Source organism: Scyliorhinus torazame, chromosome 2, assembly GCF_047496885.1.
Source record: "Scyliorhinus torazame isolate Kashiwa2021f chromosome 2, sScyTor2.1, whole genome shotgun sequence".
In the NCBI taxonomy this organism is placed as follows: domain Eukaryota; kingdom Metazoa; phylum Chordata; class Chondrichthyes; order Carcharhiniformes; family Scyliorhinidae; genus Scyliorhinus; species Scyliorhinus torazame.
The window spans coordinates 276,654,484-276,676,492 of NC_092708.1; positions in this window are offsets into that span (position 1 = coordinate 276,654,484).

Below are 22,009 nucleotides of genomic sequence, written 5' to 3' on the forward strand. Positions count from 1 at the left end.
GGGAGTGAAGAGTGTGAAGGGGAATGGGGAGTGTCGAGGTGTGAAGGGGAATGGGGAGTGTAGTGGTGCGAAGGGGAATGGGGGAGTGTAGAGTGTGAAGGGGAATGGGGAGTGTCGAGGTGTGAAGGGGAATGGGGAGTGCTGTGGTGTGAAGGGGAATGGGGGAGTGTAGAATGAGAAGGGGAATGGGGGGTGTAGAGCTGTGAAGGGGAATGGAGGGAGTGTAGAGGTGTGAAGGGGAATGGGGAGTGTAGCGATGTGAAGGGGAATGGGGGGGGGGGAGTGTAGAATGTGAAGGGGAATGGGGAAAGTGTAGAGTGTGAAGGGGAATGGTGGAGTGCAGAGTGTGAAGGGGAATGGTGGAGTGCAGAGTGTGAAGGGGATTGGGAGGAGTGTAGCGGTGTGAAGGGGAATGGGGAGTGTCGAGGTGTGAAGGGGAATGGGGGAGTGTTGAATGTGAAGGGGAATGTTGGTAGTGTAGAGGTGTGAAGGGGAATGGGGGGAGTGTAGAGGTGTGAGGGGGAATGGGTAGTGTTGAGGAGTGAAGGGGAATGGAAGTGTAGTCGTGTGAAGGAGAATGGGGGGAGTGTCGAGTGTGAACGGGAATGGGGGAGTGTAGAGGTGCGAGGGGGAATGGGGGAGTGTAGCGGTGCGAAGGGGAATGGGAATGGCGAGTGTAGAATGTGAAGGGGGATGGGGGGAGTATAAAAGTGTGAAGGGGAATGGGGGGAGTCTAGAGGTGTGAAGGGGAATGTTGATTGTAGAATGTGAAGGGGAATGGGGGGAGGGTAGAGTGTGAAGGAAAATGTGGGGAGTGTAGCAGTGTGAAGGGTAATCTGGAGTGCAGAACGTGAAAGGGAATGGGGGAGGGAGTAGAATGTGAAGGGGAATGGGGGGGGGGGCAGTGTAGAGGTCTGATGGGGAATGGGGGAGTGTAGTGGTGAGAAGAGGAATGGGGAGTGTAGAGGTGTGAAGGGGAATGGGAGAGTGTAGAGCTGTGAAGGGGAATGGAGGGAGTGTAGAGGTGTGAAGGGGAATGGGGGAGTGTAGCGGTGTGAAGGGGAATGGGGAGTGTAGAGGTGTGAAGGGGAATGGGGGAGTGTGGAATGTGAAAGGGAATGTTGGGAGTGTAGAGGTGTGAAGGGGAATGGGGGGAGTGTAGAGGTGTGAGGGGGAATGGGGAGTGTCGAGGTGTGAAGGGGAATGGGGGAGTGTAGATGTGTGAGGGGGAATGGGGGAGTGGAGCGGTGTGAAGAGGAATGGGAATGGGGATTGTAGAATGTGAAGGAGAATGGTGTGAGTGTACAGTGTGAAGGTGAATGGGGGGTGTAGAGCTGTGAAGGGGAATGGAGGGAGTGTAGAGGGGTGAAGGGGATTGGGGGGAGTGTAGAGTGTGAAGGGGAATGGAGAGTGTAGAGTGTGAAGGGGAATGGGGGAGTGTAGAAGTGTGAAGGGGAATGGGAGTGTAGCGGTGCGAAGGGGAATGAGGGGAGTGAAGAGTGTGAAGGGGAATGGGGAGTGTAGAGTGTGAAGGGGAATGGGGGAGTGTCGAGTGTGAAGGGGTTTGGGGGGCGTGTAGCGGTGTGAAGGGGAATGGGGGAGTGTAGAATGTGAAGGGGAATGGGGGGGGGAGTGTAGAGGTGTGATGGTGAATGGGGGAGTGTAGAATGTGAAGGGGAATGGGGAGAGTAGAGTGTGAAAGGGAATGGGGGGAGTGTAGAGTGTGAAGGGGAATGGGGGTGTGGAGCTGTGAAGGGGAATGGAGGGAGTGTAGAGGTGTGAAGGGGAATGGGGAGTGTAGCGATGTGAAGGGGAATGGGGAGTGTAGAGGTGTGAAGGGGAATGGGGGAATGTTGAATGTGAAGGGGAATGTTGGTAGTGTAGAGGTGTGAAGGGGAATGGGGGTAGTGTAGAGTTGTGAGGGGGAATGGGGAGTGTTGAGGTGTGAAGGGGAATGGAAGTGTAGTGGTGTGAAGGAGAATGGGGGGAGTGTCGAGTGTGAAGGGGAATGGGGGAGTGTAGAGGTGCGAGGGGGAATAGGGGAGTGTAGCGGTGTGAAGGGGAATGGGAATGGGGAGTGTAGAATGTGATGGGGGATGGGGGGAGTATAGAAGTGTGAAGGCGAATGGGGGGAATGTAGAGGTGTGAAGGGGATGTGGAGTGTAGAATGTGAAGGGGAATCGGGAAGTGCAGAGGGCGAAGGGGAATGGGGGGAGTGTAGAATGTGAAGGGGAATGGGGAAAGTGTAGAGTGTGAAGGGGAATGGGGGTGTGTAGAGGTGTGAAGGGGAATAGAGAGTGTACAGTGTGAAGGGGAATGGGGGGAGTGAAGAGTGTGAAGGGGAATGGGGAGTGTCGAGGTGTGAAGGAGAATGGGGAGTGTAGTGGTGTGAAGGGGAATGGGGGAGTGTAGAGTGTGAAGGGGAATGGGGAGTGTCGAGGTGTGAAGGGGAATGGGGAGTGTAGTGGTGTGAAGGGGAATGGGGAGTGTAGCGATGTGAAGGGGAATGGGGGGGGGAGTGTAGAATGTGAAGGGGAATGGGGAGAGTGTAGGGTGTGAAGGGGATTGGGGGGAGTGTAGAGTGTGAAGGGGAATGGGGGAGTGCAGAGTGTGAAGGGGAATGGGGGAGTGCAGAGTGTGAAGGGGATTGGGGGGCGTGTAGCGGTGTGAAGGGGATTGGGAGGAGTGTAGCGGTGTGAAGGGGAATGTGGAGTGTAGAGGTGTGAAGGGGAATGTGGGAGTGTTGAATGTGAAGGGGAATGTTGGTAGTGTAGAGGTGTGAAGGGGAATGGGGGTAGTGTAGAGTTGTGAGGGGGAATGGGGAGTGTTGAGGTGTGAAGGGGAATGGAAGTGTAGTGGTGTGAAGGAGAATGGGGGGGGAGTGTCGAGTGTGAAGGGGAATGGGGGAGTGTAGAGGTGCGAGGGGGAATGGGGGAGTGTAGCGGTGTGAAGGGGAATGGGAATGGGGAGTGTAGAATGTGAAGGCGGATGGGGGGAGTATAGAAGTGAGAAGGCGAATGGGGGGAATGTAGAGGTGTGAAGGGGATGTGGAGTGTAGAATGTGAAGGGGAATCGGGAAGTGTAGAGTGCGAAGGGGAATGGGGGGAGTGTAGAATGTGAAGGGGAATGGGGAAAGTGTAGAGTGTGAAGGGGAATGGGGGTGTGTAGAGGTGTGAAGGGGAATGGAGAGTGTAGAGTGTGAAGGGGAATGGGGGAGTGTAGAAGTGTGAAGGGGAATGGGAGTGTAGCGGTGCGAAGGGGAATGAGGGGAGTGAAGAGTGTGAAGGGGAATGGGGAGTGTCGAGGTGTGAAGGGGAATGGGGAGTGTAGTGGTGCGAAGGGGAATGGGGGAGTGTAGAGTGTGAAGGGGAATGGGGAGTGTCGAGGTGTGAAGGGGAATGGGGAGTGCTGTGGTGTGAAGGGGAATGGGGGAGTGTAGAATGAGAAGGGGAATGGGGGGTGTAGAGCTGTGAAGGGGAATGGAGGGAGTGTAGAGGTGTGAAGGGGAATGGGGAGTGTAGCGATGTGAAGGGGAATGGGGGGGGGGGAGTGTAGAATGTGAAGGGGAATGGGGAAAGTGTAGAGTGTGAAGGGGAATGGTGGAGTGCAGAGTGTGAAGGGGAATGGTGGAGTGCAGAGTGTGAAGGGGATTGGGAGGAGTGTAGCGGTGTGAAGGGGAATGGGGAGTGTCGAGGTGTGAAGGGGAATGGGGGAGTGTTGAATGTGAAGGGGAATGTTGGTAGTGTAGAGGTGTGAAGGGGAATGGGGGGAGTGTAGAGGTGTGAGGGGGAATGGGTAGTGTTGAGGAGTGAAGGGGAATGGAAGTGTAGTCGTGTGAAGGAGAATGGGGGGAGTGTCGAGTGTGAACGGGAATGGGGGAGTGTAGAGGTGCGAGGGGGAATGGGGGAGTGTAGCGGTGCGAAGGGGAATGGGAATGGCGAGTGTAGAATGTGAAGGGGGATGGGGGGAGTATAAAAGTGTGAAGGGGAATGGGGGGAGTCTAGAGGTGTGAAGGGGAATGTTGATTGTAGAATGTGAAGGGGAATGGGGGGAGTGTAGAGTGTGAAGGAAAATGTGGGGAGTGTAGCAGTGTGAAGGGTAATCTGGAGTGCAGAACGTGAAAGGGAATGGGGGAGGGAGTAGAATGTGAAGGGGAATGGGGGGGGGGCAGTGTAGAGGTCTGATGGGGAATGGGGGAGTGTAGTGGTGAGAAGAGGAATGGGGAGTGTAGAGGTGTGAAGGGGAATGGGAGAGTGTAGAGCTGTGAAGGGGAATGGAGGGAGTGTAGAGGTGTGAAGGGGAATGGGGGAGTGTAGCGGTGTGAAGGGGAATGGGGAGTGTAGAGGTGTGAAGGGGAATGGGGGAGTGTGGAATGTGAAAGGGAATGTTGGGAGTGTAGAGGTGTGAAGGGGAATGGGGGGAGTGTAGAGGTGTGAGGGGGAATGGGGAGTGTCGAGGTGTGAAGGGGAATGGGGGAGTGTAGATGTGTGAGGGGGAATGGGGGAGTGGAGCGGTGTGAAGAGGAATGGGAATGGGGATTGTAGAATGTGAAGGAGAATGGTGTGAGTGTACAGTGTGAAGGTGAATGGGGGGTGTAGAGCTGTGAAGGGGAATGGAGGGAGTGTAGAGGGGTGAAGGGGATTGGGGGGAGTGTAGAGTGTGAAGGGGAATGGGGTAGTGCAGAGTGTGAAGGGGATTGGGGTGCGTGTAGCGGTGTGAAGGGGATTGGGAGGAGTGTAGCGGTGTGAAGGGGAATGGGGAGTGTAGAGGTGTGAAGGGGAATGAGGGAGTGTTGAATGTGAAGGGGAATGTTGGTAGTGTAGAGGTGTGAGGGGGAATGGGGAGTGTTGAGGTGTGAAGGGGAATGGAAGTGTAGTGGTGTGAAGGAGAATAGGGGGAGTGTCGAGTGTGAAGGGGAATGGGGGAGTGTAGAGGTGCGAGGGGGAATGGGGGAGTGTAGCGGTGCGAAGGGGAATGGGAATGAGGGATGTAGAATGTGAAGGGGGATGGGGGAAGTATAGAAGTGTGAAGGGGAATGGGGGGAGTGTAGAGGTGTGAAGGGGAATGGGGGGAGTGTAGAGGTGTGAAGGGGAATGGGGAGTGTAGAGTTTGTGGGGAATGGGGAGTGTAGAGGTGTGAAGGGGAACGGGGAGTGTATATTGTGAAGGGGACTGGGGGAGTGTAGAGCTGTGAAGTGGAATGGGGAGTGTAGAGGTGTGAAGGGGAATGGGGTGTGTATATTGTGAAGGGGACTGGGGGAGTGTAGAGCTGTGAAGTGGAATGGGGAGTGTAGAGGTGTGAAGGGGAATGGGGAGTGTAGAGTGTGAAGGGGAATGGGGGAGTGTAGAGCTGTGAAGTGGAATGGGGAGTGTAGAGGTGTGAAGGGGAATGGTGGGAGTGTAGAGAGTGAAGGGGAATGGGGAGAGTGGAGTGTGAAGGGGAATGGGGAGTGTAGTGCTCTGAAGGGGAATGGGGAGTGTAGCGGTGTGAAGGGGAATGGGGAGTGTAGAGGTGTGAAGGGGAATGGGGGAGTGTAGAGGCGTGATGGGAAATGGGGAGTGCAGAATGTGAAGGGGAATGGGGAGAATGTGGAGTGTGAAGTAGAATGGGGAGAGTGTAGAGTGTGAAGGGGTATGGGGGGAGTGTAGCAGTGTGAAGGGGAATGGGGGGAGTGTAGCAGTGTGAAGGGGAATGGGGAGTGTAGAGGTGTGAAGGGGAATAGTGAGTGTAGAGGTGTGAAGGGGAATGGGGTGTAGAGTGTGAAGGGGAATGGGGTGTGCAGAGTATGAAGGGGAATGGGGGAGTATAGAGGTGTGAAGGGTAATGGGGGAGTGCAGAGTGTGAAGGGGAATGGGGAGTGTAGAGTGTGAAGGGGAATGGGGGAGTGTAGAGTGTGAAGGGGAATGGGGATAATGTAGAGTGTGAAGTGGAATGGGGAGAGTGTAGAGTGTGAAGGGGCATGAGGGGAGTGTAGAGTGTGAAGGGGAATGGGGAGAGTGTAGAGTGTGAAGGGGAATGGGGGGAGTGTAGCATTGTGAAGGGGAATAGGGGGAGTGTAGCAGTGTGAAGGGGAATGGGGGGTGGAGAGGTGTGAAGGGGAATGGGGTGTAGAGTGTGAAGGAGAATGGGGTGTGCAGAGTACGAAGGGGAATGGGGGGAGTGTAGAGGTGTGAAGGGTAATGGGGGAGTGTCGAGTGTGAAGGGGAATGGGGAGTGTAGAGGTGTGAAGGGGAATGGTGGGAGTGTAGAGAGTGAAGGGGAATGGGGAGTGTGGAGTGTGAAGGGGAATGGGGAGTGTAGTGCTCTGAAGGGGAATGGGGAGTGTAGCGGTGTGAAGGGGATAGGGGAGTGTAGAGGTGTGAAGGGGTATGGGCGGAATGTGGAGGTGTGAAGGGGAATGAGGGAGTGTAGAGGTGTGATGGGGAATGGGGAGTGTAGAATGTGAAGGGGAATGGGGAGAATGAAGTGTGTGAAGTGGAATGGGGAGAGTGTAGAGTGTGAAGGTTGGATGGGGGGAGTGTAGAGTGTGAAGGGGAATGGGGAGAGTGTAAGTGTGAAGGGGAATGGGGGGAGTGCAGCAGTGTGAAGGGGAATTGGGAGGTGTAGCAGTGTGAAGGGGAATGGGGGAGTGTAGAGTGTGAAGGGGATTGGGGGGCGTGTAGTGGTGTGAAGGGGAATGGGGGAGTGTCGAGGTGTGAAGGGGAATGGGGGGATTGTCGAGGTGTGAAGGGGAATGGGGGAGTGCAGAGGTGTGAAGGGGAATGGGGGAGTGTGGAATGTGAAAGGGAATATTGGGAGTGCAGAGGTGTGAAGGGGAATGGGGGGAGTGTAGAGGTGTGAAGGGGAATGGGGGGAGTGTCGAGGTGTGAAGGGGAATGGGGGAGTGTCGAGGTGTGAAGGGGAATGGCGGAATGTAGATGTTTGATGGGGAATGGGGGAGTGGAGCGGTGTGAAGGGGAATGGGAACGGGGATAGTAGAATGTGAAGGAGAATGGGAGAGTGTAGAGGTGTGAAGGGGAATGGGGGGAGTGTAGAGGTGTGAAGGGGAATGGGGAGTGTAGAGTTTGATGGGGAATGGGGAGTGTAGAGGTGTGAAGGGGAACGGGGAGTGTATATTGTGAAGGGGACTGGGGGAGTGTAGAGCTGTGAAGTGGAATGGGGAGTGTAGAGGTGTGAAGGGGAATGGTGGGAGTGTCGAGAGTGAAGGGGAATGGGGAGTGTGGAGTGTGAAGTGGAATGGGGAGTGTAGTGCTCTGAAGGGGAATGGTGAGTGTAGCGGTGTGAAGGGGAATGGGGAGTGTCGAGGTGTGAAGGGGTATGGGCGGAGTGTGGAGGTGTGAAGGGGAATGGGGGAGTGTAGAGGTGTGATGGGGAATGGGGAGTGTAGTATGTGAAGGGGAATGGGGAGAATGTAGAGTGTGAAGTGGAATGGGGAGAGTGTAGAGTGTGAACGGGTATGAGGGGAGTGTAGAGTGTGAAGGGGAATGGGGGGAGTGTAGCAGTGTGAAAGGGAATGGGGGGAGTGTAGCAGTGTGAAGGGGAATGGGGGGAGTGTAGCAGTGTGAAGGGGAATGGGGAGTGTAGAGGTGTGAAGGGGAATAGGGAGTGTAGAGGTGTGAAGGGGAATGGGGTGTAGAGTGTGAAGGGGAATGGGGTGTGAAGAGTATGAAGGGGAATGGGGGGAGTGTAGAGTGTGAAGGGGAATGGGGAGTGTAGAGCTGTGAAGGGGAATGGCGGATTGTAGAGCTGTGAAGGGGAATGGGGGAGTGTAGAGGTGTGATGGGGACTGGGGAGTGTTGTATGTGAAGGGGAATGGGGAGAATGTAGAGTGTGAAGTGGAATGGGGAGAGTGTAGAGTGTGAAGGGGTATGAGGGGAGTGTAGAGTGTGAAGGGGAATGGGGAGAGTGTAGAGTGTGAAGGGGAATGGGGGAGTGTAGCAGTGTGAAGGGGAATGGGGGAGTGTAGCAGTGTGAAGGGGAATGGGCGGTGGAGAGGTGTGAAGGGGAATGGGGTGTAGAGTGTGAAGGGGAATGGGGTGTGCAGAGTACGAAGGGGAATGGGGGGAGTGTAGAGGTGTGAAGGGTAATGGGGGAGTGTAGAGTGTGAAGGGGAATGGGGAGTGTAGAGGTGTGAAGGGGAATGGTGGGAGTGTAGAAAGTGAAGGGGAATGGGGAGTGTGGAGTGTGAAGTGGAATGGGGAGTGTAGTGCTCTGAAGGGGAATGGGGAGTGTAGCGGTGTGAAGGGGATAGGGGAGTGGAGAGGTGTGAAGGGGTATGGGCGGAGTGTGGAGGTGTGAAGGGGAATGAGGGAGGGTAGAGGTGTGATGGGGACTGGGGAGTGTTGTATGTGAAGGGGAATGGGGAGAATGTAGAGTGTGAAGTGGAATGGGGAGAGTGTAGAGTGTGAAGGGGTATGAGGGGAGTGTAGAGTGTGAAGGGGAATGGGGAGAGTGTAGAGAGTGAAGGGGGATGGGGGGAGTGTAGCAGTGTGAAGGGGAATGAGGGGAGTGTAGTAGTGTGAAGGGGAATGGGGGGTGGAGAGGTGTGAAGGGGAATGGGGTGTAGAGTGTGAAGGGGAATGGGGTGTGCAGAGTACGAAGGGGAATGGGGGGAGTGTAGAGGTGTGAAGGGTAATGGGGGAGTGTAGAGTGTGAAGGGGAATGGGGAGTGTAGAGGTGTGAAGGGGAATGGTGGGAGTGTAGAAAGTGAAGGGGAATGGGGAGTGTGGAGTGTAAAGGGGAATGGGGAGTGTAGTGCTCTGAAGGGGAATGGGGAGTGTAGCGGTGTGAAGGGGATAGGGGAGTGGAGAGGTGTGAAGGGGTATGGGCGGAGTGTGGAGGTGTGAAGGGGAATGAGGGAGGGTAGAGGTGTGATTGGGAATGGGGAGTGTAGAATGTGAAGGGGAATGGGGAGAATGTAGTGTGTGAAGTGGAATGGGGAGAGTGTAGAGAGTGAAGGGGTATGGGGGGAGTGCAGAGTGTGAAGGGGAATGGGGAGAGTGTAGAGTGTGAAGGGGTATGGGGGGAGTGTAGAGTGTGAAGTGGAATGGGGAGAGTGTAGAGTGTGAAGGGGTATGGGGGGAGTGCAGAGTGTGAAGGGGAATGGGGAGAGTGTAGAGTGTAAAGGGGAATGGGGGGAGTGTAGCAGTGTGAAGGGGAATGGGGAGAGTGTAGAGTGTAAAGGGGAATGGGGGGAGTGTAGCAGTGTGAAGGGGAATGGGGAGTGTAGAGGTGTGAAGGGGAATGGGGAGTGTAGAGGTGTGAAGGGGAATGGGGTGCAGAGTGTGAAGGAGAATGGGGGGAGTGTAGAGGTGTGATGGGAAATGGGGAGTGTAGAATGTGAAGTGGAATGGGGAGAATGTAGAGTGTGAAGTGGAATGGGGAGAGTGTAGAGTGTGAAGTGGTATGGGGGGAGTGCAGAGTGTGAAGGGGAATGGGGAGAGTGTAGAGTGTAAAGGGGAATGGGGGGAGTGTAGCAGTGTGAAGGGGAATGGAGGGAGTGTAGCAGTGTGAAGGGGAATGGGGAGTGTAGAGGTGTGAAGGGGAATGGGGAATGTAGAGGTGTGAAGGGGAATGGGGTGCAGAGTGTGAAGGGGAATGGGGGAGTGTAGAGTGTCAAGGGGATTGGCGGGCGTGTAGCGGTGTGAAGGGGATTGGGAGGAGTGTAGCGGTGTGAAGGGGAATGGGGAGTGTAGAGGTGTGAAGGGGAATGGGGGGGGAGTGTAGAGGTGTGAAGGGGAATGGGGGGATTGTCGAGGTGTGAAGGGGAATGGGGGAGTGTAGAGGTGTGAAGGCGAATGGGGGAGTGTAGATGTGTGAGGGGGAATGGGGGAACGGAGCGGTGTGAAGAGGAATGGGAATGGTGATTGTAGAATGTGAAGGAGAATGGGGGGAGTGTAGAGGTGTGATGGGAAATGGGGAGTGTCGAATGTGAAGTGGAATGGGGAGAATGTAGAGTGTGAAGTGGAATGGGGAGAGTGTAGAGTGTGAAGGGGTATGGGGGGAGTGCAGAGTGTGAAGGGGAATGGGGAGAGTGTAGAGTGTAAAGGGGAATGGGGGGAGTGTAGCAGTGTGAAGGGGAATGGGGGGAGTGTAGCAGTGTGAAGGGGAATGGGGAGTGTAGAGGTGTGAAGGGGAATGGGGTGTAGAGTGTGAAGGGGAATGGGGTGTGAGAGTATGAAGGGGAATGGGGGGGGGAGTGTAGAGGTGTGAAGGGTAATGGGGGAGTGTAGAGTGTGAAGGGGAATGGGGAGTGTAGAGGTGTCAAGGGGAATGGTGGGAGTGTAGAGAGTGAAGGGGAATGGGAAGTGTGGAGGTGTGAAGGGGAATGGGGGAGTGTGGAATGTGAAAGGGAATGTTGGGAGTGTGGAGGTGTCAAGGGGAATGGGGAGTGTAGAGGTGTGAAGGGGAATGGGGGAGTGTGGAATGTGAAAGGGAATGTTGGGAGTGTAGAGGTGTGAAGGGGAATGGGGGGAGTGTAGAGGTGTGAAGGGGAATGGGGGGAGTGTCGAGGTGTGAAGGGGAATGGGGGAGTGTCGAGGTGTGAAGGGGAATGGCGGAATGTAGATGTTTGATGGGGAATGGGGGAGTGGAGCAGTGTGAAGGGGAATGGGAACGGGGATTGTAGAATGTGAAGGAGAATGGGGGAGTGTAGAGGTGTGAAGGGGAATGGGGGGAGTGTAGAGGTGTGAAGGGGAATGGGGAGTGTGGAGTGTGAAGGGGAATGGGGAGTGTAGTGCTCTGAAGGGGAATGGTGAGTGTAGCGGTGTGAAGGGGAATGGGGAGTGTAGAGGTGTGAAGGGGTATGGGCGGAGTGTGGAGGTGTGAAGGGGAATGGGGGAGTGTAGAGGTGTGATGGGGAATGGGGAGTGTAGTATGTGAAGGGGAATGGGGAGAATGTAGAGTGTGAAGTGGAATGGGGAAAGTGTAGAGTGTGAAGGGGTTTGAGGGGAGTGTAGAGTGTGAAGGGGAATGGGGGGAGTGTAGCAGTGTGAAAGGGAATGGGGGGAGTGTAGCAGTGTGAAAGGGAATGGGGGGAGTGTAGCAGTGTGAAGGGGAATGGGGGGAGTGTAGCAGTGTGAAGGGGAATGGGGAGTGTAGAGGTGTGAAGGGGAATCGGGAGTGTAGAGGTGTGAAGGGGAATGGGGTGTAGAGTGTGAAGGGGTATGAGGGGAGTGTAGAGTGTGAAGGGGAATGGGGAGAGTGTAGAGTGTGAAGGGGAATGGGGGAGTGTAGCAGTGTGAAGGGGAATGGGGGAGTGTAGCAGTGTGAAGGGGAATGGGGGGTGGAGAGGTGTGAAGGGGAATGGGGTGTAGAGTGTGAAGGGGAATGGGGTGTGCAGAGTACGAAGGGGAATGGGAGGAGTGTAGAGGTGTGAAGGGTAATGGGGGAGTGTAGAGTGTGAAGGGGAATAGGGAGTGTAGAGGTGTGAAGGGGAATGGTGGGAGTGTAGAAAGTGAAGGGGAATGGGGAGTGTGGAGTGTGAAGTGGAATGGGGAGTGTAGTGCTCTGAAGGGGAATGGGGAGTGTAGCCGTGTGAAGGGGATAGGGGAGTGGAGAGGTGTGAAGGGGCATGGGCGGAGTGTGGAGGTGTGAAGGGGAATGGGGGAGTGCAGAGGTGTGATGGGGAATGGGGAGTGTAGAATGTGAAGGGGAATGGGGAGAATGTAGAGTGTGAAGTGGAATGGGGAGAGTGTAGAGTGTGAAGGGGTATGAGGGGAGTGTAGAGTGTGAAGGTGAATGGGGAGAGTGTAAGTGTGAAGGGGAATGGGGGGAGTGTAGCAGTGTGAAGGGGAATGGGCGGCGTGTAGCGGTGTGAAGGGGATTGGGAGGAGTGTAGCGGTGTGAAGGGGAATGGGGAGTGTAGAGGTGTGAAGGGGAATGGGGGAGTGTGGAATGTGAAAGGGAATGTTGGGAGTGTGGAGGTGTGAAGGGGAATGGGGAGTGTAGAGGTGTGAAGGGGAATGGGGGAGTGTGGAATGTGAAAGGGAATGTTGGGAGTGTAGAGGTGTGAAGGGGAATGGGGGGAGTGTAGAGGTGTGAAGGGGAATGGGGGGAGTGTCGAGGTGTGAAGGGGAATGGGGGAGTGTCGAGGTGTGAAGGGGAATGGCGGAATGTAGATGTTTGATGGGGAATGGGGGAGTGGAGCGGTGTGAAGGGGAATGGGAACGGGGATTGTAGAATGTGAAGGAGAATGGGGGAGTGTAGAGGTGTGAAGGGGAATGGGGGGAGTGTAGAGGTGTGAAGGGGAATGGGGAGTGTAGAGTTTGATGGGGAATGGGGAGTGTAGAGGTGTGAAGGGGAACGGGGAGTGTATATTGTGAAGGGGACTGGGGGAGTGTAGAGCTGTGAAGTGGAATGGGGAGTGTAGAGGTGTGAAGGGGAATGGTGGGAGTGTCGAGAGTGAAGGGGAATGGGGAGTGTGGAGTGTGAAGGGGAATGGGGAGTGTAGTGCTCTGAAGGGGAATGGTGAGTGTAGCGGTGTGAAGGGGAATGGGGAGTGTAGAGGTGTGAAGGGGTATGGGCGGAGTGTGGAGGTGTTCAGGGGAATGGGGGAGTGTAGAGGTGTGATGGGGAATGGGGATTGTAGTATGTGAAGGGGAATGGGGAGAATGTAGAGTGTGAAGTGGAATGGGGAGAGTGTAGAGTGTGAAGGGGTATGAGGGGAGTGTAGAGTGTGAAGGGGAATGGGGGGAGTGTAGCGGTGTGAAAGGGAATGGGGGGAGTGTAGCCGTGTGAAGGGGAATGGGGGGAGTGTAGCAGTGTGAAGGGAAATGGGGAGTGTTGAGGTGTGAAGGGGAATAGGGAGTGTAGAGGTGTGAAGGGGAATGGGGTGTAGAGTGTGAAGGGGAATGGGGTGTGCAGAGTATGAAGGGGAATGGGGGGAGTGGAGAGGTGTGAAGGGTAATGGGGGAGTGTAGAGTGTGAAGGGGAATGGGGAGTGTAGAGCTGTGAAGGGGAATGGCGGATTGTAGAGCTGTGAAGGGGAATGGGGGAGTGTAGAGGTGTGATGGGGACTGGGGAGTGTTGTATGTGAAGGGGAATGGGGAGAATGTAGAGTGTGAAGTGGAATGGGGAGAGTGTCGAGTGTGAAGGGGTATGAGGGGAGTGTAGAGTGTGAAGGGGAATGGGGAGAGTGTAGAGTGTGAAGGGTAATGGGGGGAGTGTAGCAGTGTGAAGGGGAATGGGGGAGTGTAGCAGTGTGAAGGGGAATGGGGGGTGGAGAGGTGTGAAGGGGAATGGGGTGTAGAGTGTGAAGGGGAATGGGGTGTGCAGAGTACGAAGGGGAATGGGGGGAGTGTAGAGGTGTGAAGGGTAATGGGGGAGTGTAGAGTGTGAAGGGGAATGGGGAGTGTAGAGGTGTGAAGGGGAATGGTGGGAGTGTAGAAAGTGAAGGGGAATGGGGAGTGTGGAGTGTAAAGGTGAATGGGGAGTGCAGTGCTCTGAAGGGGGATGGGGAGTGTAGCGGTGTGAAGGGGATAGGGAAGTGGAGAGGTGTGAAGGGGTATGGGCGGAGTGTGGAGGTGTGAAGGGGAATGAGGGAGTGTAGAGGTGTGATGGGGACTGGGGAGTGTTGTATGTGAAGGGGAATGGGGAGAATGTAGAGTGTGAAGTGGAATGGGAAGAGTGTAGAGTGTGAAGGGGTATGAGGGGAGTGTAGAGTGTGAAGGGGAATGGGGAGAGTGTAGAGTGTGAAGGGGAATGGGGGGAGTGTAGCAGTGTGAAGGGGAATGGGGGGAGTGTAGCAGTGTGAAGGGGAATGGAGGGTGGAGAGGTGTGAAGGGGAATGGGGTGTAGAGTGTGAAGGGGAATGGGGTGTGCAGAGTACGAAGGGGAATGGGGGGAGTGTAGAGGTGTGAAGGGTAATGGGGGAGTGTAGAGTGTGAAGGGGAATGGGGAGTGTAGAGGTGTGAAGGGGAATGGTGGGAGTGTAGAAAGTGAAGGGGAATGGGGAGTGTGGAGTGTGAAGGGGAATGGGGAGTGTAGTGCTCTGAAGGGGAATGGGGAGTGTAGCGGTGTGAAGGGGATAGGGGAGTGGAGAGGTGTGAAGGGGTATGGGCGGAGTGTGGAGGTGTGAAGGGGAATGAGGGAGGGTAGAGGTGTGATGGGGAATGGGGAGTGTAGAATGTGAAGGGGAATGGGGAGAATGTAGTGTGTGAAGTGGAATGGGGAGAGTGTAGAGTGTGAAGGGGTGTGGGGGGAGTGTAGAGTGTGAAGGGGAATGGGGAGAGTGTAAGTGTGAAGGGGAATGGGGGGAGTGTAGCAGTGTGAAGGGGAATTGGGAGGTGTAGCAGTGTGAAGGGGAATGAGGAGTGTAGAGCTGTGAACGGGAATAGGGAGTGTAGAGGTGTGAAGGGGAATGGGGTGCAGAGTGTGAAGGGGAATGGGGGAGTGTAGAGTGTGAAGGGGATTGGCGGGCGTGTAGCGGTGTGAAGGGGATTGGGAGGAGTGTAGCGGTGTGAAGGGGAATGGGGAGTGTACAGGTGTGAAGGGGAATGGGGGGGAGTGTAGAGGTGTGAAAGGGAATGGGGGGATTGTCGAGGTGTGAAGGGGAATGGGGGAGTGTAGAGGTGTGAAGGCGAATGGGGGAGTGTATATGTGTGAGGGGGAATGGGGGAGTGGAGCGGTGTGAAGAGGAATGGGAATGGGGATTGTAGAATGTGAAGGAGAATGGGGGGAGTGTAGAGGTGTGAAGGGGAATGGGGGGAGTGTAGAGGTGCGAAGGGGAATGGGGAGTGTAGAGTTTGATGTGGAATGGGGGGTGTAGAGGTGTGAAGGGGAACGGGGAGTGTATATTGTGCAGGGGACTGGGGGAGTGTAGAGCTGTGAAGTGGAATGGGGAGTGTAGAGGTGTGAAGGGGAATGGTGGGAGTGTCGAGAGTGAAGGGGAATGGGGAGTGTGGAGTGTGAAGGGGAATGGGGAATGTAGTGCTCTGAAGGGGAATGGGGAGTGTAGCGGTGTGAAGGGCAGTGGGGAGTGTAGAAGTGTGAAGGGGTATGGGCGGAGTTTGGAGGTGGAAAGGGGATTGGGGGAGTGTAGAGGTGTGATGGGAAATGGGGAGTGTAGAATGTGAAGGGGAATGGGGAGAATGTAGAGTGTGAAGTGGAATGGGGAGAGTGTAGAGTGTGAAGGGGTATGGGGGGAGTGTAGAGTGTGAAGGGGAATGGGGAGAGTGTAGAGTGTGAAGGGGAATGGGGGGAGTGTAGCAGTGTGAAGGGGAATGGGGGGAGTGTAGCAGTGTGAAGGGGAATAGGGAGTGTAGAGGTGTGAAGGGGAATGGGGTGTCGAGTGTGAAGGGGAATGGGGTGTCGAGTGTGAAGGGGAATGGGGTGTGCAGAGTATGAAGGGGAATGGGGGGAGTGTAGAGGTGTGAAGGGTAATGGGGGAGCGTAGAGTGTGAAGGGGAATGGGGAGTGTAGAGGTGTGAAGGGGAATGGTGTGAGTGTAGAGAGTGAAGGGGAATGGGGAGTGTGGAGTGTGAAGGGGAATGGGGAGTGTAGTGCTCTAAAGGGGAATGGGGAGTGTAGCGGTGTGAAGGGGATAGGGGAGTGTAGAGGTGTGAAGGGGTATGGGCGGAGAGTGGAGGTGTGAAGGGGAATGGGGGAGTGTAGAGGTGTGATGGGGAATTGGGAGTGTAGAATGTGAAGGCGAATGGGGAGAATGTAGTGTGTGAAGTGGAATGGGACGAGTGTAGAGTGTGAAGGGGTATGGGGGGAGTGTAGCAGTGTGAAGGGGAATGGGCGGCGTGCAGCGGTGTGAAGGGGATTGGGAGGAGTGTAGCGGTGTGAAGGGGAATGGGGAGTGTAGATGTGTGAAGGGGAATGGGGGAGTGTGGAATGTGAAAGGGAATGTTGGGAGTGTAGAGGTGTGAAGGGGAATGGGGGGAGTGTCGAGGTGTGAAGGGGAATGGGGGAGTGTAGAGGTGTGAAGGGGAATGGGGGAGTGTAAATGTGTGATGGGGAATGGGGGAGTGGAGCGGTGTGAAGAGGAATGGGGATTGTAGAATGTGAAGGAGAATGGGGGAGTGTAGAGGTGTGAAGGGGAATGGGGGGAGTGTAGAGGTGTGAAGGGGAATGGGGAGTGTAGAGTTTGATGGGGAATGGGGAGTGTAGAGGTGTGAAGGGGAACGGGGAGTGTATATTGTGAAGGGGACTGGGGGAGTGTAGAGCTGTGAAGTGGAATGGGGAGTGTAGAGGTGTGCTGGGGAATGGTGGGAGTGTCGAGAGTGAAGGGGAATGGGGAGTGTGGAGTGTGAAGGGGAATGGGGAGTGTAGTGCTCTGAAGGGGAATGGTGAGTGTAGCGGTGTGAGGGGGAATGGGGAGTGTAGAGGTGTGAAGGGGTATGGGGAGTGCAGAGTGTGAAGGGGAATGGGGGGAGTGTAGAGGTGTGAAGGGTAATGGGGAGTGCAGAGTGTGAAGGGGAATGGGGAGTGTAGAGTGTGAAGGGGAATGGGGGAGTGTAGAGCTGTGAAGGGGACTGGGGGTTGTAGAGGTGTGATGGGGACTGGGGAGTGTAGTATGTGAAGGGGAATGGGGAGAATGTAGAGTGTGAAGTGGAATGGGGAGAGTGTAGAGTGTGAAGGGGTATGAGGGGAGTGTAGAGTGTGAAAGGGAATGGGGAGAGTGTAGAGTGTGAAGGGGAATGGGGGGAGTGTAGCAGTGTGAAGGGGAATGTGGGGAGTGTAGCAGTGTGAAGGGGAATGGGGGGTGGAGAGGTGTGAAGGGGAATGGGGTGTAGAGTGTGAAGGGGAATGGGGTGTGCAGAGTACGAAGGGGAATGGGGGGAGTGTAGAGGTGTGAAGGGTAATGGGGGAGTGTAGAGTGTGAAGGGGAATGGGGAGTGTAGAGGAGTGAAGGGGAATGGTGGGAGTGTAGAGAGTGAAGGGGAATGGGGAGTGCAGAGTGTGAAGGGGATAGGGGAGTGTAGAGGTGTCAAGGGGTATGGGCGGAGTGTGGAGGTGTGAAGGGGAATGAGGAAGGGTAGAGGTGTGATGGGGAATGGGGAGTGTAGAATGTGAAGGGGAATGGGGAGAATGTAGTGTGTGAAGTGGAATGGGAAGAGTGTAGAGTGTGAAGGGGTATGGGGGGAGTGTAGAGTGTGAAGGGGAATGGGGAGATTGTAAGTGTGAAGGGGAATGGGGGGAGTGTAGCAGTGTGAAGGGGAATTGGGAGGTGTGGCAGTGTGAAGGGGAATGGGGAGTGTAGAGCTGTGAAGGGGAATAGGGAGTGTAGAGGTGTGAAGGGGAATGGGGTGTCGAGTGTGAAGGGGAATGGGGGAGTGTAGAGTGTGAAGGGGATTGGGGGCGTGTAGCGGTGTGAAGGGGATTGGGAGGAGTGTAGCGGTGTGAAGGGGAATGGGGAGTGTAGAGGTGTGAATGGGGAATGGGGGAGTGTGGAATGTGAAAGGGAATGTTCGGAGTGTAGAGGTGTGAAGGGGAATGGGGTGGGAGTGTAGAGGTGTGAAGGGGAATGGGGGGATTGTCGAGGTGTGAAGGGGAATGGGGGAGTGTAGAGGTGTGAAGGGGAATGGGGGAGTGTAGATGTGTGAGGGGGAATGGGGGAGTGGAGCGGTGTGAAGAGGAATGGGAATGGGGATTGTAGAATGTGAAGGAGAATGGGGGGAGTGTAGAGGTGTGAAGGGGAATGGGGGGAGTGTAGGGGTGTGAAGGGGAATGGGGAGTGTAGAGTTTGATGTGGAATGGGGAGTGTAGAGGTGTGAAGGGGATTGGGGAGTGTAGAGGTGTGAAGGGGAATGGTGGGAGTGTCGAGAGTGAAGTGGAATGGGGAGTGTGGAGTGTGAAGGGGAATGGGGAGTGTAGTGCTCTGAAGGGGAATGGGGAGTGTAGCGGTGTGAAGGGGATAGGGGAGTGTAGAGGTGTGAAGGGGTATGGGCGGAGTGTGGAGGTGTGAAGGGGAATGAGGGAGGTTAGAGGTGTGATGGGGAATGGGGAGTGTAGAATGTGGAGGGGAATGGGGAGAATGTAGTGTGTGAAGTGGAATGGGGAGAGTGTCGAGTGTGAAGGGGTATGGGGGGAGTGTAGAGTGTGAAGGGGAATGGGGAGAGTGTAAGTGTGAAAGGGAATGGGGGGAGTGTAGCAGTGTGAAGGGGAATTGGGAGGTGTAGCAGTGTGAAGGGGAATGGGGAGTGTAGAGCTGAAAAGGGGAATAGGGAGTGTAGAGGTGTGAAGGGGAATGGGGTGTAGAGTGTGAAGGGGAATGGGGGAGTGTAGAGGTGTGAAGGGGAATTGGGAGTGTAGCGATGAGAAGGGGAATGGGGGGGGGGGGGTGGGGGTGTAGAACGTGAAGAGGAATGGGGAGAGTGTAGGGTGTGAAGGGGCTTGGGGGGAGTGTAGAGTGTGAAGGGGAATGGGGGAGTGTAGTGTGTGAAGGGGATTGGGGGGCGTGTAGTGGTGTGAAGGGGATTGGGAGGAGTGTAGCGGTGTGAAGGGGAAAGGGGAGGGTAGAGGTGTGAAGGGGAATGGGGGAGTGTGGAATGTGAAAGGGAATGTTCGGAGTGTAGAGGTGTGAAGGGGAATGGGGGGAGTGTAGAGGTGTGAAGGGGAATGGGGGGATTGTCGAGGTGTGAAGGGGAATGGGGGAGTGTAGAGGTGTGAAGGGGAATGGGGGAGTGTAGATGTGTGAGGGGGAATGGGGGAGTGGAGCGGTGTGAAGAGGAATGGGAATGGGGATTGTAGAATGTGAAGGAGAATGGGGGGAGTGTAGAGGTGTGAAGGGGAATGGGGAGTGTAGAGTTTGATGGGGAATGGGGAGTGTCGAGGTGTGAAGGGGAACGGGGAGTGTATATTGTGAAGGGGACTGGGGGAGTGTAGAGCTGTGAAGTGGAATGGGGAATGTAGAGGTGTGAAGGGGAATGGTGGGAGTGTCGAGAGTGAAGGGGAATGGGGAGTGTGGAGTATGAAGGGGAATGGGGAATGTAGTGCTCTGAAGGGGAATGGGGAGTGTAGCGGTGTGAAGGGCAATGGGGAGTGTAGAGGTGTGAAGGGAAATGGGGAGTGTAGAATGTGAAGGGGAATGGGGAGAATGTAGAATGTGAAGTGGAATGGGGAGAGTGTAGAGTGTGAAGGGGTATGGGGGGAGTGTAGAGTGTGAAGGGGAATGGGGAGAGTGTAGAGTGTGAAGGGGAATGGGGGGAGTGTAGCAGTGTGAAGGGGAATGGGGGGAGTGTAGCAGTGTGAAGGGGAATGGGGAGTGTAGAGGTGTGAAGGGGAATGGGGTGTAGAGTGTGAAGGGGAATGGGGTGTGCAGAGTATGAAGGGGAATGGGGGGGGGAGTGTAGAGGTGTGAAGGGTAATGGGGGAGTGTAGAGTGTGAAGGGGAATGGGGAGTGTAGAGGTGTCAAGGGGAATGGTGGGAGTGTAGAGAGTGAAGGGGAATGGGGAGTGTGGAGTGTGAAGGGGAATGGGGACTGTAGTGCTCTGAAGGGGAATGGGGAGTGTAGCGGTGTGAAGGGGATAGGGGAGTGTAGAGGTGTGAAGGGGTATGGGCGGAGTGTGGAGGTGTGAAGGGGAATGGGGGGATTGTCGAGGTGTGAAGGGGAATGGGGGAGTGTAGAGGTGTGAAGGGGAATGGGGGAGTGTAGATGTATGAGGGGGAATGGGGGAGTGGAGCGGTGTGAAGAGGAATGGGAATGGGGATTGTACAATGTGAAGGAGAATGGGGGGGAGTGTAGAGGTGTGAAGGGGAATGGGGGGAGTGTAGAGGTGCGAAGGGGAATGGGGAGTGTAGAGTTTGATGTGGAATGGGGAGTGTAGAGGTGTGAAGGGGAACGGGGAGTGTATATTGTGAAGGGGACTGGGGGAAGTGTAGAGCTGTGAAGTGGAATGGGGAGTGTAGAGGTGTGAAAGGGAATGGTGGGAGTGTCGAGAGTGAAGGGGAATGGGGAGTGTGGAGTGTGAAGGGGAATGGGGAATGTAGTGCTCTGAAGGGGAATGGGGAGTGTAGCGGTGTGAAGGGCAATGGGGAGTGTAGAAGTGTGAAGGGGTATGGGCAGAGTTTGGAGGTGGAAAGGGGATTGGGGGAGTGTAGAGGTGTGATGGGAAATGGGGAGTGTAGAATGTGAAGGGGAATGGGGAGAATGTAGAGTGTGAAGTGGAATGGGGAGAGTGTAGAGTGTGAAGGGGTATGGGCGGAGTGTAGAGTGTGAAGGGGAATGGGGAGAGTGTAGAGTGTGAAGGGGAATGGGGGCAGTGTAGCAGTGTGAAGGGGAATGGGGGGAGTGTAGAGGTGTGAAGGGGAATGGGGTGTCGAGTGTGAAGGGGAATGGGGTGTCGAGTGTGAAGGGGAATGGGGTGTGCAGAGTATGAAGGGGAATGGGGAGAGTGTAGAGGTGTGAAGGGTAATGGGGGAGCGTAGAGTGTGAAGGGGAATGGGGAGTGTAGAGGTGTGAAGGGGAATGGTGTGAGTGTAGAGAGTGAAGGGGAATGGGGAGTGTGGAGTGTGAAGGGGAATGGGGAGTGTAGTGCTCTGAAGGGGAATGGGGAGTGTAGCGGTGTGAAGGGGATAGGGGAGTGTAGAGGTGTGAAGGGGTATGGGCGGAGAGTGGAGGTGTGAAGGGGAATGGGGGAGTGTAGAGGTGTGATGGGGAATTGGGAGTGTAGAATGTGAAGGGGAATGGGGAGAATGTAGTGTGTGAAGTGGAATGGGGAGAGTGTAGAGTGTGAAGGGGTATGGGGGGAGTGTAGCAGTGTGAAGGGGAATGGGCGGCGTGCAGCGGTGTGAAGGGGATTGGGAGGAGTGTAGCGGTGCGAAGGGGAATGGGGAGTGTAGAGGTGTGAAGGGGATTGGGGGAGTGTGGAATGTGAAAGGGAATGTTGGGAGTGTAGAGGTGTGAAGGGGAATGGGGGGAGTGTCGAGGTGTGAAGGGGAATGGGGGAGTATAGAGGTGTGAAGGGGAATGGGGGAGTGTAAATGTGTGATGGGGAATGGGGGAGTGGAGCGGTGTGAAGAGGAATGGGGATTGTAGAATGTGAAGGAGAATGGGGGAGTGTAGAGGTGTGAAGGGGAATGGGGGGAGTGTAGAGGTGTGAAGGGGAATGGGGAGTGTAGAGTTTGATGGGGAATGGGGAGTGTAGAGGTGTGAAGGGGAACGGGGAGTGTATATTGTGAAGGGGACTGGGGGAGTGTAGAGCTGTGAAGTGGAATGGGGAGTGTAGAGGTGTGATGGGGAATGGTGGGAGTGTCGAGAGTGAAGGGGAATGGGGAGTGTGGAGTGTGAAGGGGAATGGGGAGTGTAGTGCTCTGAAGGGGAATGATGAGTGTAGCGGTGTGAGGGGGAATGGGGAGTGCAGAGTGTGAAGGGGAATGGGGGGAGTGTAGAGGTGTGAAGGGTAATGGGGAGTGCAGAGTGTGAAGGGGAATGGGGAGTGTAGAGTGTGAAGGGGAATGGGGGAGTGTAGAGCTGTGAAGGGGAATGGGGGGGTGTAGAGGTGTGATGGGGACTGGGGAGTGTAGTATGTGAAGGGGAATGGGGAGAATGTAGAGTGTGAAGAGGAATGGGGAGAGTGTAGAGTGTGAAGGGGTATGAGGGGAGTGTAGAGTGTGAAGGGGAATGGGGAGAGTGTAGAGTGTGAAGGGGAATGGGGGGAGTGTAGCAGTGTGAAGGGGAATGTCGGGAGTGTAGCAGTGTGAAGGGGAATGGGGGTGGAAAGGTGTGAAGGGGAATGGGGTGTAGAGTGTGAAGGGGAATGGGGTGTGCAGAGTACGAAGGGGAATGGGGGGAGTGTAGAGGTGTGAAGGGTAATGGGGGAGTGTAGAGTGTGAAGGGGAATGGGGAGTGTAGAGGAGTGAAGGGGAATGGTGGGAGTGTAGAGAGTGAAGGGGAATGGGGAGTGCAGAGTGTGAAGGGGATAGGGGAGTGTAGAGGTGTCAAGGGGTATGGGCGGAGTGTGGAGGTGTGAAGGGGAATGAGGGAGGGTAGAGGTGTGATGGGGAATGGGGAGTGTAGAATGTGAAGGGGAATGGGGAGAATGTAGTGTGTGAAGTGGAATG